The sequence below is a fragment of the Astyanax mexicanus genome, chromosome 21 (assembly GCF_023375975.1).
Source record: "Astyanax mexicanus isolate ESR-SI-001 chromosome 21, AstMex3_surface, whole genome shotgun sequence".
Lineage (NCBI taxonomy): Eukaryota > Metazoa > Chordata > Actinopteri > Characiformes > Acestrorhamphidae > Astyanax > Astyanax mexicanus.
Window position 1 is genome coordinate 32,876,302 of NC_064428.1, and position 15,062 is coordinate 32,891,363.

Below are 15,062 nucleotides of genomic sequence, written 5' to 3' on the forward strand. Positions count from 1 at the left end.
ATATCGTCTGAGAAATTATTGTGATAAATAATATTATTGTTGTCATTTAAGGACCATTTAAATGCCACTGACATAATGATAATAGAATAGCATAACAAAGAAATTATACTCCTTTAAAGACAACACAATTTTAATGAATCATATTAATATATACATTTTTTGAGATCATGTCCATTTATCGGACGATAAATCGCTGATGCAATTATCGTGACAGACTTAGCACAAAACAGGCTAGCTCTTTAACTAGTTATTGAGGGTATGTTTTTTTCTGGATGTCCAGCTCTGCACTGACTGAATGGACCGCGGGTGACAGGGAGTATCAGTGTATGTGTGTGTGTGTCTGTAATTGATTAGGAAGCTGTAATTGCTGGGATTATAATAACAGGTGGTGTGTGGGTGTGTGTGCATGTGTTTGTGTGTATCTGTCTAATCCCGGATCTCATCACCAGGTCCAGGGTTGAAGCTCTTAATCCGGAACAAAGGAAGTGCAAATGTGTAAAAAAAAAACACACACACACACACACACACACACACACACACACACATGCTATCTGTCTATCTGTCTGTTTCTCTCTCTCTCTCTCTCTTAGATATACACTCAGGTGTGGTGGTACAGAGCTTGATAGTGCCTGGAGGTGTGTGTGAGTGTGTGTGTGTGAGTGTGTGTGTGTGTGTGTACTCAGAGAGAGGTTGTCTAAGGTGAACTCAGTTAGGAGTAGGTGTGGTTTTTATTAAGCCAAGCCAGTAAAAGGTCAGCAATTTCACTGAAGACCTATATATATATAAATATATTTATAAATAACTGATATAAATGATTAGTTGTAGATCATCCAGATTCCTTGAAAAATTCTATCATATTTAATTTAAGAATATATTTACAATATGGGTGGCCGGTGTAATGTCTGTGGGGTAAGTTTTTGATGTGTTTTTATCTTGACGGTGGGGAATACAGGTGCACCACTTACTCATTAAAACCCTGACAACAGTCAACCATCCATTCATATCTTCATAGCCATACAGAGGCACCGTGCTGTGATTTTATTCTCGTCCAGAACGACCATCTATGTCCTGTTAGAGAAAAGTACAGGCTGAATTATCTACTGTTTTTCACTGAACTTGTTTTTCGTGGTCCTCCAGTAATTTTAGTCCCGTCCGGACACACATCTCTGAGTGTCGTCTCCTCGTGTTCAATCAAATAGCTATTTGTCCACTGCGGCACACCGTCGTTACTGTACTGTAAAACACATCAGCGAGTGGAAGAAGAAATGGAGGAGCTACTGAACGCGATGTCACGTGACCGAGAAAGCGAGAAAGCCTCCTGTTTTTTTTCAATTGCAGTCTGGATGCAGGAGTTTTATCACTGAGTAGAAGTGTGAAATATTTTTACAGACGTCCCCCTGAGAAATATAGAATACAATAACTCTCTCTAAGATTCTACTTTAGGGAAGTGCACCTCCTGGTGAAAGATCATTGGCTAGACATTGCTAGACATGCCTCTATGATACACTTATGAGACATTTTACCGAGCTGGTGATGTTTGTTTTAAGTATAAATCTCAGGATAAATATTTGTACACTGTGTGTTTTTGGACGGCTTGTCTCTGTAGACTGCCTCTCTGAGTATTTTAAAGTGATTCAAGGCTGCACATTAGGCCCTTTCCTAACCACATCATGTTATTAGTGAAAGTTACAGCCCAGAGCTATTTGGACCCGGTTCAAGCCAACCATGCAGGCCCGAGTGCACCGCCCCCGTGCCAGTGTTGCGGTATTTTGGGCTTAACTGGCAGCAATTGAATTTAGTGGAATTGAATTCAGCTGAGCCTTAATTTGAGTTTGCACAAGCAGCGTTATGAGGAAACGGGTCGAACGTAAATCAGCGGCCGGGATATTGACAAGTTACGACCTGAAGACGGAGGGAGAGAGAGGAAGGAGAGAAACGGAGGACCAGGAAAGAATGGAAGAAGTGGGGTTTGAGGTGAAGAAGACAATAAAAAGAGTGTATTCTAGGAAAGAAAGTGAGTAAAAGTGGGAGATATAGACAGAGACAGAGCAGAAAGGGAGGGAAAGACGAGTGTGTGTTTGGGTGAGAGTGTGCGTGTGTATGTGTGTATGTGTGTGTGTGTGTGTGTGTGCGTGTGTGTGTGTTGCTCTGTGGGTTTTTTGAGGTCACAGTGCAGAATATCACACTGGAATGTGGAATGCTGAAACACTGCCAACACAAACACACACTACACACACACTTCTCACACACACACACACACACACACACTACACACACACACACACACACACACACACACACACACACACACTACACACACACCAGCTCCTCGACTCCTCATCTCAAGGGAGGTCTGTTAGTCATGAAAAATGTAGCGAATGATTCATTTGATTGATACCATTTGAGCCATCAGACAGTATTAGGTATTAGTTCAGTTTAGGTTCAGTGTAGACGAATCAACAAGAGTCGACTCACTGATTCAGTGAGTGAATCCTTAAACCCCATTTTCTTAGAGTGTTTTTGAGTCACTTTTAGACTTTCTCGTGTTTTTCTCAACTGTTCTCAACTGTCTCGTGTTTTTCTCTCGTGTTTTTCTCAACTGTCTCGTATTTTTCTCAACTCTCTTGTCTTTTTCTCTCATGTTTGTCTCAACTCTCTTGTCTTTTTCTCAACTTTCTCATATTTTTTCTCGGGTTTGTCTCAACTCTCTCGTTTTTTTCCTCAACTGTCTCGTGTTTGTCTCAACTTTCTCGTATTTTTCTCTCGTGTTTGTCTCAACTGTCTTGTGTTTGCCTCTCGGGTTTGTCTCAACTGTCTCGTGTTTTTCTCTCGTTTTTGTCTCAACTCTCTTGTCTTTTTCTCAACTGTCTCATGTTTTTCTCAATTGTCTCGTGTTTTTCTCAACTCTCGTCTTTTTCTTTTTTTTCTGTTTCTTAACTCTCTCAACTTTCTCGTATTTTTCTCTCTTGTTTTACTCAACTGTCTCGTGTTTTTCTCAACTTTCTCATGTTTTCTCTCGAATTTTTCTCAACTGTCTTGTGTTTGTCTCAACTGTCTCATGTTTGTCTCAACTGTCTTGTGATTGTCTCAACTGTCTCATGTTTGTCTCAACTGTCTCATGTTTGTCTCAACTGTCTCGTGATTGTCTCAACTGTCTCATGTTTGTCTCAACTGTCTTGTGTTTTTTTAACTGTCTCGTGTTTTTCTCTCGAGTTTTTCTCAACTGTTTCGTGTTTGTCTTAACTCTCTCGTGATTGTCTCAACTGTCCCGTGTTTGTCTCAACTTTATCATGTTTTTCCCTTCAAGTTTTTCTCAACTCTCTCGTATTTGTATCAACTGTCTCGCGTTTGTCTCAAATGTCTCGTGTTTTTCTCAACTGTTGCGTGTTTTTCTCAACTATGGACACATAGTATGATCTAGTAGATATATCTACGATCGTTTGCAGCACATTGCTGTGCGGATTTGATTGCATTCAGAGACAAGAGTATGCGGTAGAATGGTCAGGAAGTTGATTCAGTGATTTGATTTTTTTTGCACTTTTTTGGGTCACTTTTAGACTGTCTTGTGTTTTTCTCAGCTTTTCTCAACTGAGGTCAATGATGCAACATGTCATGATGATAATGATGCAATCTGTGCATCAATTTTCCGGTAGATACAGTGTGATTTTTGTCTTTTTTTCTTTGTATTGAGCAGCAAAAAGTTTTGAAAAAATAAGTAATTTGATATTGCACATTGTACATTATGATATTGGTGCTGAAATGATATATTTCGTAGCTCTTAACTGAATGCAATCAATCCCTTACAGCAATGCTCCTCCACAATTTAGTGTAAAGTCTTCTCTGAACATTAGAGACAGTTACTGCAACAAAACAAGAATAAACTCAGTAGAAACAGTGAAACAGTGACTGAGCAGCCGTCCCTCAGATCTGAACTGATACGCACAAATACACGTGTACAGATACATACACAGAACATGTGTTCTCCAACACAAACACACACACACTCACACACACACACACACTGATTCTCTCAGTGGAGTCATTGATGAGTGACCTTTTCCCCTCCCCGTCATAAGCCAAATATTTTTTATATCTGAAAAAGCCAAGAAGGAACACCTTTAACAAATCAGAACAGATAAAAAAGAGAGGGAAAAAAAAATCTCTTCCTGCCAAGAAAATGTTCCATGTGTCCTTAATGTTAAGGCCAAGCAGAAATCAGAGTCAGAGCCCACATTTGCTATTAATTTAACTGTTCAGAGAGCAAGCTGTGAACCAGCAGGATCCCGGACAGGTAGAGAGGGATGAAGAATGAGAGAGAGAGAGTGAGAGAGTTAGAGTTGATAGAGTTTGATAGAGCAGATTTCATATGTAGCTCTTTTCTCGCTTGGCATACAGTAGACTGTCATAACAGTATTATGTATGTGTTATATATGTTAACATATTTCGTCACTGTTGTCATCATCTGTCCAACAAACCCAAAAAGATTAAAAAAGTGTCTTTTTTCCAGTATGAATCTATAATATACTTTTTAACACACTTTAACATTCTTTTTAATGAGATTAATACATATGGGACAGTTCTAATCCAGTATGAATCTACAGTGTGTAAACTTTTAAATGTTGATTTTTTTTTATTTAACTTTTATAGTATGATAGTAACGAAGAGATAATATGAGTTGATAATTTGGTGGTATGAGTTAAATCCAGTATGAATCTGCAGTATGTGCATTCTTTATAGTATGGCTGTAGAAACTGTGAAGAGAGTTGAATCCAGTATGAATGAGTTGCTTTTTACAATATTACAGTAATATTTGTGAAATATTGTGGAGTGAGTTTAATCCAGTATGAATTTCTAGTTTGTCTGTTTTTATTACAGTATTACAGTAATTATTGTGTAACAGTGTGGAGTGAGATGGATCCAGTGTGAATCTGCTGTATTGCTTTTTTTTTTTTACAATATTACAGTAGTAATTGTGTAACAGTGTGGAGTTAGTTGAAACCAGTATGAATCTGTAGAGTGTTACTTTTTATTGTACAGTCGTTATCATTGTGTAACAGTGTGGAGTGAGTTGGATCCAGTATGAATTTCTAGTTTGTCTGTTTTTTTTTTACAGTATTACAGTAATAATTGTGTAACAGTGTGGAGTGAGATGAATCCAGTGTGAATCTTTAGAGTGTCGCTTTTTATTGTACGATAGTAATCATTGTGTAACAGTGTGGAGTGAGTTGAATCCAGTATGAATCTTCAGTGTGCATTTTTTTACAGTCCAACAATAATAATTGTGGGGTATGTTTAATCCAGTATGAATCTTCAGTGTGTATTTTTTACAGTCTGCCAGTAATAATTGTGGAGTAAGTTTAATCCAGTATGAATGTAGAGTATTTGTAAAGTGTTTTTTTTACACTGGGTATTTATTTTGTTGGGTTTTATCTTCTGAAAAGTAGCAACTCTGGAGTACAGTTATTCCAGCATGTGTTAAGGATGAGTCTGATTTTCCGTACCTGTCGTTCTGTCTGTCCCGCAGAGCGAGGGATGAGTGAGCTGCAGCTGAGAAAGATATTACTGCATGTGTGAAACAGACAGACAGACAGACGGACAGCTATTACCATGTGTGGGAATGAGTAATGCACTCTCAGGCACGGCTATGAGCAGCTCCTTAAACTGCAGGCAGCACCACATGACCCCTAGTTAGATTGGATATGAGTGATTTATATATTTTCCATATATACATGATCTTGTTTAAAGCTACGTTTTGTAGCAATTTTAATCTGAAATAGCAGCTTCAGGACTGTGTTGATTGTAACGCTGCTACTGCACTGTGTATCTTTGGTGGAGCTGCTCGTTTCTACCAACTCAGTCCACATGTTTCTCTGACCTCAGATGCTGATTTTAGATCTCTCAGCTTGTCCAGAAATGCGTGTGTTCAGCCGTGCACTAAACGACACTTAAAGCACCATTTGCATTTGCTGCAGTGGATTAAAAGTTAATTATACTACAAAACTGTAGGGAAAGCACAAGAGATATCGAACAGTGGAATTGTGTTCTCTGGTATGATGGTGCTCTTATGGCTGAAGCTCCAAGAACTAGTAAAAAGTCTTTTCTGAATAGTAGATACAGTTACTCCAACAAAAGCAGGATAAATGCTTTTTTTTAAAAAGACTTTACTTGAGCAGGCGTCCCAATACTTTTGTCCATATAGCGTTTGTACATCTCTGGAAAAAATGAAGAGAGCACTTCAGTTTCTGAATCAGTTTCTCTGATTTTGCTATTTATATTTATATGTTTGAGTGAAATAAAAATATTGTCATTTAGAGCATTTATTTTGCATATTGCAGAAAATGAGAAATGGCTGAAATAACATAAAAAAGATGCAGAGCTTTCAGACCTCAAATAATGCAAAGAAAACAAGTTCATATTCATAAAGTTTTAAGAGTTCAGAAATAAGCAATATTGGTGGAATAACCCTGGTTGGTTTTTAATCACAGTTTTTTTTTTAATGCATCTTGGCATCATGTTCTCCTCCACCAGTCTTACACACTGCTTTTGGATAACTTTATTCTACTCACTCCTAATGCCAAAATTCAAGCAGTTCAGTTTGGTTTGATGGCTTGTGATCATCCATCTTCCTCTTGATTAAATTCCAGAGGTTTTCAATTTGGTATAATCAAAGAAATTCATTATTTTTAAGTGTTTTTTTATTTTTATCCAGAGCTTTATATAGTATAGTTCAAGTTTTAGCGAAGCTGAGTAGATCAGATGCAGGATGCATGATGAATGTGATGGTCATCTGCCCTTATTTAGAGCAAGTCGTCTCCTGGGTCAGTGTGTGTGTGTGTGTGTGTATCAGCTGTGTCCTCCAGTAGATATGTCATGTGTTTGTATCGTACACATGAGGTCCTGATCTGGACTTATGCAGACACACACTCATCTGTTATGTTTTTATTTATGTTTTACACTGTTTTGTCAGGTCAAGTCAAGTAGTTTTATTGTCAATACTGCATATGTACAGGACATACAGAGAATTGAAATCACGTTACTCTCCTTCCCAATTTTACAGCAAGTACAGATAATAGATATAATAAAGGAGAATGGGAGACACTATGTGTACAATACAGCAGGGACACAAATAGACATACATGAGACAAAAACAAGGTGCAGTGGTGTGGGGGAGGAATAGATATATAAATATAAGTAAAAATAAATAAGATATATAATCTAAAAGAGTGGGAGACACTAAATGTACAAAACAACAGAACACAATAAACATACGTAAGACGAAAGACAATAGTGCAATATTGATGGTGATTGAGATGGAATGACAGTATAAATAGTATATAACAGTAGTGCAAATAGGGTATATAGTTTAAGGCTTGTAAAGTGAATGAGTGCGTAAAGTACTTAAAGTTCACAGTTTTACAGTTTTATATAGGCTTTACATCAGAGCAATGTGTGGATTTGATTGCAGTCAGCCTTTTAGAGGTTGAACATTGTGTTCACACTTGTGATAAATGTAGACAAAATTTAGTTTTAGAGATTTGATCACAATCTGATCACACCTGGTCACACCTGATTACACCTGGCTTTTCATATGGACTTTAAAATCCTGAAATCCTAATCTTGGAGTTCATGCTTTCAGTTAACAGCTGTGCTGAACTCGTCAAGAGTTAATTAATTAATAAATTTGAGTTTGAGAGCATCAGTTGAAGTAAAGTAGTGAAGAGGTAGAGTTACAGGTATACAGTGAATAACAGCTCTATTTGATTAATGTTCTAATCCAGATTATGAGAAGCAAGAACTACTCAACTCAGTAAAGAAGAAAATAAAATACTTTAAGTAATATAGGTCCAAAGACCATTAAAATCGTTATGATGAAACTGGCACTCATCAGGACCTCCCCAGGAAAGGAAGAGCGAGAGTTCTTTAGAAAGTTATCAGCCTCAGATACCGCTTAAAGTTAACAGCTCCCCAGATAAGAGCATCTAAATGCTTTTTTACAGAGTATTTTGATTTTGGTTTAGTGTTTAACACTTTTTAGTTACTACATTATTCTTTATGAGTTTATTCATAATCCAGATCACTTCACTATTCATTTACAATGTAGGATAAAAATACATAATATATCAAATATTGTGTTACTGTAGATTGCTTTTTACTCTATCTACACAAAAAAAAAACACAAATATTAAAATATTAAAACTTTCCTGCTTTTGTTTTATATAAAATAAGTTCTCTCTGAGAGAAGTTGGTTAAACTGATCATCTCTAATGTATACAGGACAGAAAGGATTACATGGGGAATAGGACACACACACACACACATATACGGACACACACACACATACGGACACACACACACACACAGATACACACACAGGCAGCAGAGCAGAAGGATGCAGAGGAGTGAATGGCCGTGCTGACCCGACTCCACTGCCTCATGTGATCTCCCTATTAAACTTGAACCAGATGCTTCAGACACAACAGCTGTGCACCGAGTGTGTGTGTGTGTGTGTGTGTGTGTGTGTTGGGCATGAGATATAAAAGGTGTGAGAAAAAACTTCAAGGCTGCCCTCGCTAAAAACAGGCGGAGAGCCGGACCCCCGATCATGTGACCTCCTTCAACCCACACACAGCTGCCGCTCCGCACAGTTTACCCAACCTCTGACCCCCGGCACGCTGCGGTTAAGCCTGCGGGAAAAGCCCACCCTCACACACACACACACACACACACACACACCAAACACACACCCCACACACAGCTTTACTAACCTCTGACCTCCGGCACGCTTCCACACAGCCTTCAGAGAAAGAGAGAGATGCTGACAGAAAGAGAGAGAGAGAGAGAGAAAGAGGGATGCTGACAGAGAGAGAGAGAGAGAAAGAGAGATTTATTAATTATTCGTTGCTTATTATTACACATTTATAAAGTCTCCACACTCTTATTTCCTAAATTAAGTATCATTCATAATAATTATAATTGTTAATCCTGTAAATTAAAAAAGTTCTGTTGTTGTAATTTTATGTATTTAGAGAGAGAGAGACTGATAGATAGAGAGAGACTGAAAGAGAGAGGGTGGGAGAGAGGAAGAGACACAGAGAGAGTAAGAAACACTGAAAAAGAATGAGAGAGAGAGACTGAAAGAGAATGAGAAAGGGCAAGAGAAATGGAGAGACAAAGGGAGAGAGAGAGACAGCGAGAGAGAGAGAGAGAGAGAGAGAGAAAGGGAGAGAGACTGAAAGAGAGAGGGGAAGAGACAATAAAAAATATGAGAGAAAGAGAGAGAGAAAGGGAGAGAGACACTGAAAGAGAATGAGAAAGGGCGAGAGAAAGAGAGAGGGTGAAACTGACAGAGAGAGGAAGAGACACTAAAAAATGAGAAAGGGTGAGAGCAATGGAGAGAGAAAGGGAGAGAGGGAGAGAGAGAAAGAAAAAGAGAAAGAGAGAGAGACACTGAAAGAGAATGAGAAATGGTGAGAAAAAGGGAGAGAGAAAGGGAAAGGGATAGAGAGAGAATGAGAGAGAGAGAGAAAAGGACAAAGAAAGAGAGAGAGAGAGAGAGAGATACAATCATTTGAGCTTTAAAACATCTATTGAGACATTACAGTACATCACCTTGTCCCACAGTCTGTGTCATTCCATTACATGATTATGAAATCGTATGATTATGACACTACAAAGCATCATAATGTCACAATACTGTGACATCACAAAATTGTTACATTATTACATCATGCAATTAAGACATGATATAACATTAACAGACCTCATAATGCCAGCTGTGTGACTTCACACAAATGTGACCTTACACAGTCATTCCGTAATGCGATTATAACATGAGTTTAGACACTCAAATAATGCAAAGTTCATATTCATGTTGTAAGAGTTCAGAAATCAATATTTGGTGGAATAATCCCGGTTTTTATCACAGTTTTCATGCATCTTGGCATCATGTTCTCCTCCACCAGTCTTACACACTGCTTTTGGATTTTGGATAACTTTATGCTGCTTTACTCCTGGTGCAACAATTCAAGCAGTTCAGCTTGGTTCGATGGCTTGTGATCATCAATCTTCCTTTTGATTATATTCCAGAAGTTTGTAATTAAGTAAAATCAAAAAAAAATTCCAGCTGTATATAAGGATGTTTTGAGCCTGGCGTTTAAACTGGGAATTTTATTCAGTACGGAATTTCTTTAAGCAGAGCGAGTCTTAATCAGCCCCGAAAATGCTCAGAGCATTCGGATGAACCACTCAGCCGATTTGAGTGTGTGTGTGTGTGTGTGTGTCTGAATTTGTAAATATGCGGTTACAGTAATTGAACACAGCTTCACTTTCAAAACACACACTCATTCAGACGCAAGGCGATGAGTGGGATAAGAGTTAAAGCAGTGTGTGTGTGTGTGTGTGTGTGTGTGTGTGTTTACAGACCTTTTCAGCACCAGTGTGCCTGATGTTAGTCTTTCCTTCTATCTCTACAATCCGCCTAAATGATTATGGCTCCATCACGGGCCTGTGTGTGTGTGTGCGTGTGTGTGTGTGTGTGTGTGCGCAGTCTAATTGAGTTAGATTGAGTTAGAGCAGTATTTAGGTTGAGCGCTGATTGATTGAGATTTGGGTTGATTTGGAGCCGTTATGCAACTAAATCTCTGTGTAAGACCCTAAAGACCTAAAGCCTGACCACATAAACACACACACACACACCCACACACACACACACACACAACCACACACACACACACACACACACACACTCAACCGCATTTAATACTAGCCTCCAGAAAACAAAACCCACATCCATATACACACACTTACCATCTCATATATACTGAATACACTGAATAAAGCATTGAATTTAGCTGATTTAAATGTGAACATTATTTCCATATGACTCCAGTACATTACATCAGCTCTGCTTTCTTGGTCTCCATGTTTACTTTTGGCAGTCAAGTGGTTGATGTAATGAGTTTAATTCACGTTTAAATGACACAACTGTGATTAAATGCACCTCGTTTTCAGTGTATGTTGCCTAACAATAAAGCAATGAAGGGAAAAATCCCGAATTTACTCGTATGTATTTTACAGGTGTTGGACAATGAAACTGAAACACCTGGTTTGAGACCACAATAATTTATTGTGACGACGGACAGTTCTGGTGGAAACAGGAGAGTTGAATTCTGCGTGATTTGATCAGCCGTGGTTTTATGTTTTTTGGATACAATCCGGGTTAGCACCCGAACATCCCTTTCAGACAGCTTCCTCTTACAGCGTCCACAGTTAATCCTGTTGGATGTGGTTGGTGCTTCTTGGTGGTATGCTGACATTACCCTGGATACCGTGGCTCTTGATGCATCATAAAGAGTTGCTGTCTTGGTCACAGATGCTCCAGCAAGACGTGCACCAACAATTTGTCCTCTTTTGAACTCTGGTACGTCACCTATAATGATGTGTGCATTGCAGTATTTTGAGCAAAACTGTGTTCTTACCCTGCTAATTGAACCTTCACACTCTGCTCTTACTGCTGCAATGTGCAATTAATGAAGATTGACCACCAGGCTGCTCCAATTTAACCATGAAACCTCCCACACTAAAATGACAGGTGTTTCAGTTTCATTGTCCAACCCCTGTATCTGACTCCTTTGTGTCTAAAGTGTTTTGGGCCTTAATTTCCAATATCTCAGCTACCTTCTTTGATCCAGACCAAAATATAAGGTAAAAGAAGTTGTGAGCCAATGTCAAGGCCAAAGAACCAAAATTTGGACTGACCAGAAGACGCAATCTTAGTCCAGATCATTTATTTTCTGTACGTTTTGAGGTGTGGCCTCCTTGGATCACAAAAATGAGCCTTAGGTATGTTTTGAGTTCAGTTGGGTTCAGCCTTGTGTTTGTGTTGCCTCTTCGCAAGCTGATTGGCTGGACATGGTGGCCTTGTCAGGCCTCTTGCTCTGAGGGATGGGCCCCGTTGTTGGAGAATGCGAAGAGTGCATCTTATAATCTGGTGCGCCTTATGTATGAATTCTATCAGTCAGGTATTAAGGAGCAGTAAAGCCACTCTACTGAGGTACAGAGATATACAGGAGTTTCAGTTTAGTTCTCCAGCTGTATTAGCATTAGCCGCTAACCATGCTAAAAGCTAGCTCTTTCGTCGGTCAGAGGTGAGTATATTATCCTGTATCCTGCTCCTAACCCTGTCTAGCACTGCTGGAGCAGTATTAGCATTAGCTGCTAACTGTTGTAAGCGCTAGCTCTTTCACCGTCCAGTGGTGAGTATTATTGGACTGTAGTCTGCGGAACTGTGGGACAAACCGATAGATAATATCGCCCTAGCTTACCGGAACACTTAAGATTCCTCAATGGTTAGCCGCTTATGCTAATGCTCATGATGCTAATGCTGCTGCTCCCAGCCTTAGTGTAAATCTGTAAAATTCAATTCAATTCAATTCAATTCTCAAGCTTTTGAATAATGTCTCATTACAATTTCTGTAATAAAATGGTAAATAAATTAACTTTAAAAGGAAATGTTCTTTTAAAGAATCAGTTTTGTTTACTAAGCTTAGCTTTACTTAATTTAGTTATCTAGCTACCCCCCTCCCACCACCATCACCACCACCATGCGACAAGACCTGCTGAAATAGAAGGAAAATATGGCGACACCCCTGTTCCTTACTAGTGTCACATAATGCGCCTTATAATCTGGTGCGCCTTATAGTGCGAAAAATACGATATTTAGAATTTTATTTAGTTGTATCTTTTGCTTTCGTTTTTTTTTCTGTAATTGTAAGAACTAGAGTAACTCAATTTCAATCCTCTGTATTTCCTGTACATATTATGCAGTATTGACCATAAAACTACTTGACAAAAAACGGTAACACTTTACTTGAATAGTCCATTTGACGGCCTCATTGATGCTCAATTGACATTCAACTAACTTCCAACTGAATGTCTATTAACTGCAACTTAACCATATGTTGAATATAAATGATTCAAAATATAACATAACCCTATACCCAACCCTAACCTTAACCTTAACCATTAATCAACCATACAATCTAACCCTAAACCTAGCCCTAACCTTAACCATTAATCAACCCTACAATCTAACCCTAAACCTAACCCTAACCTTAACCATTAATCAACCCTACAATCTAACCCTACACCTAACCTTAACCTTAACCATTAATCAACCCTAAAATCTAACCCTACACCTAACCCTAACCTTAACCCTTAATCAACCATAAAATCTAGCCCTACACCTAACCCTAACCTTAACCTAAGCTTACAATCTAACCCTACACCCAACCCTAACCTTAACCATTAATCAACCCTACAATCTAACCCTACACCTAACCCTAACCTTAACCTAAGCTTACAATCTAACCCTACACCCAACCCTAACCTTAACCATTAATCAACCCTACAATCTAACCCTACACCTAACCCTAACCTTAACCATTAATCAACCCTACAATCTAACCCTACACCCAACCCTAACCTTAACCTAAGCTTACAATCTAACCCTACACCCAACCCTAACCTTAACCATTAATCAACCCTACAATCTAACCCTAACCTTAACCTAAGCTTAAAATCTAACCCTAAAATTAATGCTAAAATGTTTTTTTTATTATTTTTTTTATGAGCAGCAGAAGAAGAAGATATACAATACAGCTACTCAATGTTAAGATTAGAGTTTAGGTTAGAGTTGAATGTAGGGTTATATTCAATAGAGAATCATTTACTTTCAGCTTTCAGTTCAATTGCATTTAATATACCTGGAGATGAATGTAAGTTGAATATCAGTTGAGCATCATTAAATGGACCATCCAAGTAAAGTGTTACCCAAAAAACTATGACTTCAAGTCATTTTGGAGCAATTCTTTTTGGTCCATCCAATGTGAACATTGGAAACAATGTGTAAAAAGTGGGGAAAAGTGAGAAATGAAGACTTTGTGTGGCATTAAAATAGAAGTATGAAATCATAGGTAATAAAATATTCTCTTTGGCTGCGTGAAAGACAGATTTAGCAAAGAAGACAGTGTGAAGAAAAGTGTGGGAAAGAGACGGAACCGGTGTCTCTCTCCTCTGGTGGACGAGTCTCTCACTCTCTCACTATATGTGTGAGTGTGTATCATAGAAGATAAATGAAGGGAAATGAAGGAGTGTGAGATTTGGGAGCGCTGGGAGAAGTCTGTGGTTTTGGCTCGTCCGCTGGCGTCAGACAGATGCTGCCATTTTCTCCTGCAAACTGCAAAAATGTACACCCACAGAGAGAGAGAGAGAGAGAGAGAGCACTTCAGGTAAAGAGACGGCGTGGGGGTTGGAGGAGCCGTCCAGCCGTTTCTCTTTTTTTGTCCGACTCTTTCTTGTCGGGCCATGTTCTTGCAGTGGGGTTTTGGGGGATTTTTTGAAGTGCAGTATGGCTCTATTCTAGACTGGAGTCAAATACCACACCGGTCTGAGAAGGAGAAGAACGGATGGGTGGTATTAATGTGTTAATATATACAGAATATACGGTATATATGTGCATAAATATTGATACACCTCTTTATTTAATGTTCCTTCTAAAAATCAACAGAATTAAAAAGAGTTTATGATTCAACCCGGGCTTAAAACTCAATGAATTCTCAATCAAATGTGAATGGGATTGATTTCTGCAAGATTTGTTTGTCTGTACGCATGGACAATTCTAGCCAGAGGCCGTCGGTCACGATACAATAATTATTTATAATTGTATTTTTTCCATCTATGATGTATTCGTATACATGTGACACTGACCATCCCTGCTAAACCTAATATATTTATTCTAAAAACTGAGGTGTTGAGTCACTTTTCACAGGAGTTCTTCTTCTGGCCACGTCACGCATTTTCACGTACTCACGTCACACGTACAGCCTCTAAAAGAGGATCTGGCTCAGTTTTACTGAACGCGAGCAGCTGGTGGAGCAATGGAGACTTCAGAAGAGGAAACTCAGAGCTCAGTAGCTCATTCACTCATATAGTAAAACCAAAGAAACGAAGGAGTGAAGATTCTGACTCAGCGCTCTCTCTCTCTCTCTCTGACTAATACATAA

At 38.7% G+C, this 15,062-nt stretch overlaps 1 protein-coding gene and 1 long non-coding RNA gene across 9 annotated transcripts in view; one reads left to right on the forward strand and one right to left on the reverse strand.

The window, feature by feature from the left end:
- The window catches only part of nfixa (nuclear factor I/Xa), a 189,875-nt gene that overhangs the window by 109,592 nt on the left and 65,221 nt on the right, over positions 1–15,062 (forward strand). The window lies entirely within an intron of this gene.
- LOC125785593 (uncharacterized) lies at positions 13,079–13,602 on the reverse strand. Its single transcript, XR_007427944.1, has 4 exons — positions 13,484–13,602; positions 13,388–13,435; positions 13,245–13,345; positions 13,079–13,148 (listed from the first exon to the last, which is right to left on the reverse strand). It is a non-coding gene; the product is annotated as an uncharacterized LOC125785593 (long non-coding RNA).